A 6,000-nucleotide genomic window follows, 5' to 3' on the forward strand; every position below is an offset into this window, starting at 1 on the left:
TTAGTGCCTACTTTCATCTAAATATATACACCTTTGTAAATAATAGTTTTTATGGACTTGATTGTTAAAAAGGAAGTGCAAAATATGATGGTGAATCAATGTGTCACATATGGCGAATTTGGTCTAGGTTTGTTTAAGCAATAATTCAAGTTTAATACAGCAATTTGAGCGAGACAGATGAAGATAATTTGTAGTTCTTCTCCAAATTGGGTTGTACTTGTTATTACCACGCATATGCGCTTTGCACACCTATTCATCGGAATTTTAGGCGGATATTATGCTGTTACATCGTAAACAATAATATAATTATACAGTTATGTTCTATTGAATGTGCATGTCCTAATAGAACGCGCTGGGGTCTTTTTGAAGTTCTATTTTCCTTTACTGCGTCATAAACAATGATGACCTTAACCTAATCTAATAATTGATATATTGCAGCCAATGCATGTGTCCAGTGAACCATTATATTGATTTTCACAGCAGGGTATATGTTTACCTTTGCTTCAGCGAATACTGATCGTTATTTGATGTTTTTTTCCTGAAAATAAGAGACTTTCAATATGTTACTAAATGGGTCTTTTTAGCGCGCAGAGTCCTTAAAAAGACACATACGCGCAAAACTCCCTAAAGACATGCATGCGTCCTACTCGGTTAGTATAGCGTATGGTACTTTCCTGTTTTAAACTGATGGCGATGTTATTTGGATAACAGACGTCACATCTTTATTACTAGAATTTTTTTCCATAATGACATACAGACTTTTTTAATAATAGTAATTATTCACACTATGACTTTAAATATCAAAACAAAAATACCATAAGTTCTCGATCTTTTGCCGAACCAGTGTAGAGTTGGTTTTAGCTGAAGACAGTAATTTATACTGATAAGTTAATATAACTTTTTCGCAATCATTGTAAAACTTAGCTATTCATTAGTGAACATGTGTAAAGGATTGGACTGACATATATGAATTTTAAAACAACTTTTGGAGAAGCGTCAATATTTTGTGTTTCTTTCCATATCTATTTATCAAAACGTTCAAATGACAAGATCGATTAGGTTAAATGGAAATGGTACCATGCTTAGCACTAGGCTGTGGTAAGTTTTTCGGTTTTTACCATATATGGAATATTAAAATAGTCACGTGGTGTGGGCATGCGCGGTGCTACACTACCGTGATGCTGACTGTAACAAAAATGGCTGCCTAGAAGAAGGAAATGTGTTGCCGGTAACGAGACTTACGCATACTTGGTTGCATGTTTGTATGAAATCATGAGAAGATAAGTGGTGTTAAATGTGTGTAATTTAAATACTTTGTTCAATTGAGTTTAGCGTCGTAGCCAACGGTGAAAATGGCATCGATCCAATTCCAAAATAATAATTGATGTTTTTCATTTGTTAGTTCTTTTTATGTTTTTACTTTGACTACATACAGGCTAAGGGTACAAATCCGTACACTTTTTAAGTGTTTTTTTCACACTTATCTTTTTTGTTGTAAGTTAAAATTTCGTATGAAACATCTTTGGTTAATTGTGACAACAGATTCCCGTCCTAATATTTTTTTATGTAAAAAAATCGTTCATTTTATGGAAAGAAAAACACCAGTAAAATTATGCTATGGAGGGCACATATACTGTTTCCTTGCATGGTAATACAATTATAAATCATACGTATGCTATTTTGAATAAACACTACTGTAATGCACCAGTCAATTGTAACCACGGCCCCCAAGGTCCGGGGGGGGGGGTTGTGGGTGGGGTATATACCAGGGATAGCTGGGGAAATGGGCCGTGTTTTTACCTTTCAGGTCGGCCCCACAGTGCCGGGTGAATGCGGTGGTTTTGTCTTCGCTTTAAATATACCTAGGGTCCCTGGGAGACGGGGGCATTTGGCGGGGATCTTACCATCTGTTTGTGCCCGCAGGGCGGGGATTTTAGCTGGGGTTGGCTGGGCTGAAAGTCAAAATCCCCGCTATCCCCCAGAAAGGGAGGGGGGGGCATGGTTATAATTGACTGGTGCATAAGCCTCACTCAAGTTATTTATTGTTTCAAATGTTTTTTGGAACAATTGCAATTCAAATGTTAAGATTATTTATATTTATAAATATCTTGAAGTTAACATAACCACAAAACCTCAAAAATGCACATGAATCTTCTGAGGTCATTCCCGCGTGTGCGTAACATTATGATTTTTAAGCGTATTTACATTAAATGGCCTTTTTATTTTTAAAAAGTACTCAACAAACAAGATGAAATTAATGACCAAGGCAAGCCCTGTATTCATCAAATAATGCACCAGTCAATTGTAACCACGGTTCCCCCAGGTCTGGGGGTATACCGGGGAAAAGGGCCATGTTTTTACTTTCCAGGTGACCCCGCAGGGCCAGGTGACCGTGGTGGTTTTGTCATAGGGCCATATTAAGCCGAGACTGGGCGTTATTTAGAGTCTCTGGGGTGCGGGGGCATTTGGCTGGGGTTTAAACATCAGTTTGTCCCCGCAGGGCGGGGATTTTACCCGGGGTTGGCTGGACCGAAAGTCAGACCTTGGGGGGGGGGGGGGCTGGTTACAATTAGTAGGTGATCAGTATTTGTGCCCTGTTTGGAAATATACCACGTATGGTCTACCAGTAATGTCATAATTATTCTTTAAGCTGCCCTTCTATAACTCCTGTTTGAATTCTTTTCATCTCAGTAAGTTATTGTGGGGCTATTAGAACAGGTTATATGAAAGTTGACGTCACGGCATGTGAATTTCATCACCAACATCAGAATCTTCTATTTAGAAGTAAGAGCCACATTGTTGGTTGCTTGTCATGTAATGGGACAAAATAAAACAATTTATCATGAGGAAATAGTTGTCAAACATTTAAAATGCTCCAAAAAACTGATGTTTACAACCATGTACACAGGAGTTAAGAAATGAAAAAGACATGTTTGTGAATTGTCACAGTAAATAAATACTGCCGGTAGATATCTATAACTGTCTCCGATGCCCAGTTGTAAAGTTGTCCGCCTAAGGAGTTGGAGGTCAGGGTTCAAACTCCCAAGCCACTTCTTACTGAAATACTTTAAAAGTTGGTACAAGTACATGTAGCTCCCTTGTCTGGTGCCTGGCAGTGTAGTGCTTGAAAAAGTGGTGTATTCAGTACTGGTTTAGTCTAGGTAAGTTGCACCCTGTGTATCAGTGCTTCACACCTAGCCCGTGAAGGAACTAAGGGGTCTCTTCGTAAAAGAGCTAGGGTATTGCACCTGGACTCTTGTTTCCCACATCTGCCTTTTGCTACATCTTTTTCTATTTTTTTTCTATTTTATAAGGTGGTTGTCTCAAGGTGTTCATGTTAAATAAAGCATTCGGGGTTGTTTATCTTCCAAGTCTAATTTCAACATGTAAACATGACGGTATTTTTCATGGTCTCTGCACAATTGCCTCCGAATATGACAATTCTGTCATGGAAGTGGCATGCAATGCACCAGTTATTGGTTACCACGCTTTTTCCCCCCAGACCTGGGAATTTGTTGTTACAATCGACTGGTGCAATTTAACTTGTGTGATCATCTTTTTCAAAAATTTAATATTGTCACTCTTCAGACAGTTTGAGGGACGAATTTCTTATAGTATACCATACATGACAAACAGAATACTTGAAAAAAATGTCTGTTTTTCAGCCTGTCTGTGAATTTGTTAAAATTCACAGCCGAAAAATGACAGGCGTGAGCCTTGCATATGAGAAAGGCTAAATACCCTCTAGGGTTATAACATTAAAAGTCAAAAGACAGTAATAGTAATCTTTTCTTTTTTAAAAAAAATGTCCACACACACTTCAAACATGAATAATATTGATATCAAGTCATAGGGTACCTATATATTGCTTTTAGTGAAACAATGTTTATACTCCTTTTCACTAGCTAACGACCAAACTAGTTTGTTCAAACAGTTGGAGAAATCCATCAAAACAGACACATATTTAGTAAACAAAAACACTATTTTATACACCTAAATCATACATTTTGGTGTCAGTGGTATTCATTATATGACAGTACTGTTTTATTAACAGGGTTGATACAAATCCAATACCTAACAGAATTAAGTACTCTTACTGGAGCATGATTTAGATATGAAACTATTAATCTTTTAAAGGGACACCGCATAATACAATTGCACACAATTAAAAATATTGTCTAGAATTTACATAACTTTTATATATTGTTGTGAAAAAAAAATGAATTACAGATCAATACATACCCTGCTGTAAAAGTCAATAAAGTGGTCCAGTGAACTCATGGTTCCAATACCCAATTATGGGAACTATTATTGCTTTGTCTTTGGGTACAATTAGGTTTGGTGTTTCTATACAGTGTCAGCAGGTGCTCTAAAATGGCAGCCAAAGGAATGCTTTTCATCTATATAATTTGCATATATTATATATATAAATATCACAGATTTGGTTAGTATACTGAAAGGCTAGTCACGACATAGACACAGTGAAGGTCAACTCTGCTGAAAGTCACAGCAAATAGTTGTAGCCCGGAATTATAGCTATTCTGGTTTACCCAACCTAATCCTCCGGTACAAACAAAATTAAACCGTTGTAATATATACACGTTACTTTGGAAACAATAGAGTCATTGGACTGTTACATGCATTTCAATAGCTTGAAATTCACCTTTTATTTGTACCGGCATGGGAAAACTCAAGTTATGTTAATTCCTGGGCTATATGTATTGCTACAATGCTTTAAAGTTGAGTTTAAGATAGTGAAATGATCACATGACTTGCAAGGTCATATCACTTCCATGCTTTTTTTAACTGGGAACCCATTATGTGCTATTTCTAAATAGGTAAACTGTGCTGATGTCAGTGATGTGACATAATTGTTGTGTTTATCTTCATTATAAATGATCTGCCTCATGGTAGCTCACAAGGACATTTCTATGCTATTTTTGAGAAGTTACTGGGTTTTTTGACCATCTGATGTCTGGACAATTATCGAATAGAATGTGTAACGCTTTGATATAAAAAAAAATGTGTCGGAGACGGGGTTCAAACCCGCGTGGCCAAATTTAAAAACCCAGCATCTTACTTTTCTTACGTGAGAAAGCCCCTTGAAAGCCAATGTTTAAGCCACTTTCACTGATACTCAGTACCTTGATATTTTGTAAATTGACTTAAAGCTGCACTCTCACAGATTGAACGTTTTGACAACTTTTTTATTTTTTGTCTTAGGAACGAGCAGTTTTTGGCGTAAATATCAGAAAACCAGTAATAAAAGACTGATGACAAAAGATCAGATGGCAGATTTTCATATTTCCTCTCCAAAATTGATGTTTATGCATTTTTTTTAAACCGTCTAAGCCATAAAACATTAAATTTGGAATGGACATATGAAAATCTGCGATGTGACATTTTGCCAACGGTCTTTCATCACTGGTTTACAGATATTGACACAAAAGTTTGCTAATTCCAAGACAAATAATAAAAAAGTTGTAAAAACGGTAAATTTGTGAGAGTGCAGCTTTAAGTTGTAATATTTTTGAATTTGTAACTCCAGTCCACGGACATTGAATGATGATTGATAAAAAGTTTCTGATTTTATTCCCCCCCGCAACAGAGTGGGGAGAGGATTATAGGAATGCATTTCGTCTGTCTGTCCATAACATTTCGTGTCCGGGCTTTAACTTACTTATGCATTAATGGATTACCATTTTCCTTGGTACAAATGTTATCCTTATTGAGACGATGTGCAGTGAACTTGATCCGGGTCCATATTTTAAATGCATTGATGGGTACCATATAACTTTTTACAAATATTGTCATTGAGATGATGTGGAGTGACCTTGACCCAGGTCCAAACCTCAATGTTCAAGGTCACATCTGACATTTAAAGGCCATAGTACACATGCTCGTGTCTGGGATATAACTTGCAGGAATGGATTACCATATTACCTGGTAGAAATGTGTCCTCATTGGGATGATTTGCAGTGACCTTGACCCGTGTCCATA

Source organism: Mya arenaria, chromosome 11 (genome assembly GCF_026914265.1).
Source record: "Mya arenaria isolate MELC-2E11 chromosome 11, ASM2691426v1".
Classification (NCBI taxonomy): Eukaryota; Metazoa; Mollusca; class Bivalvia; order Myida; family Myidae; genus Mya; species Mya arenaria.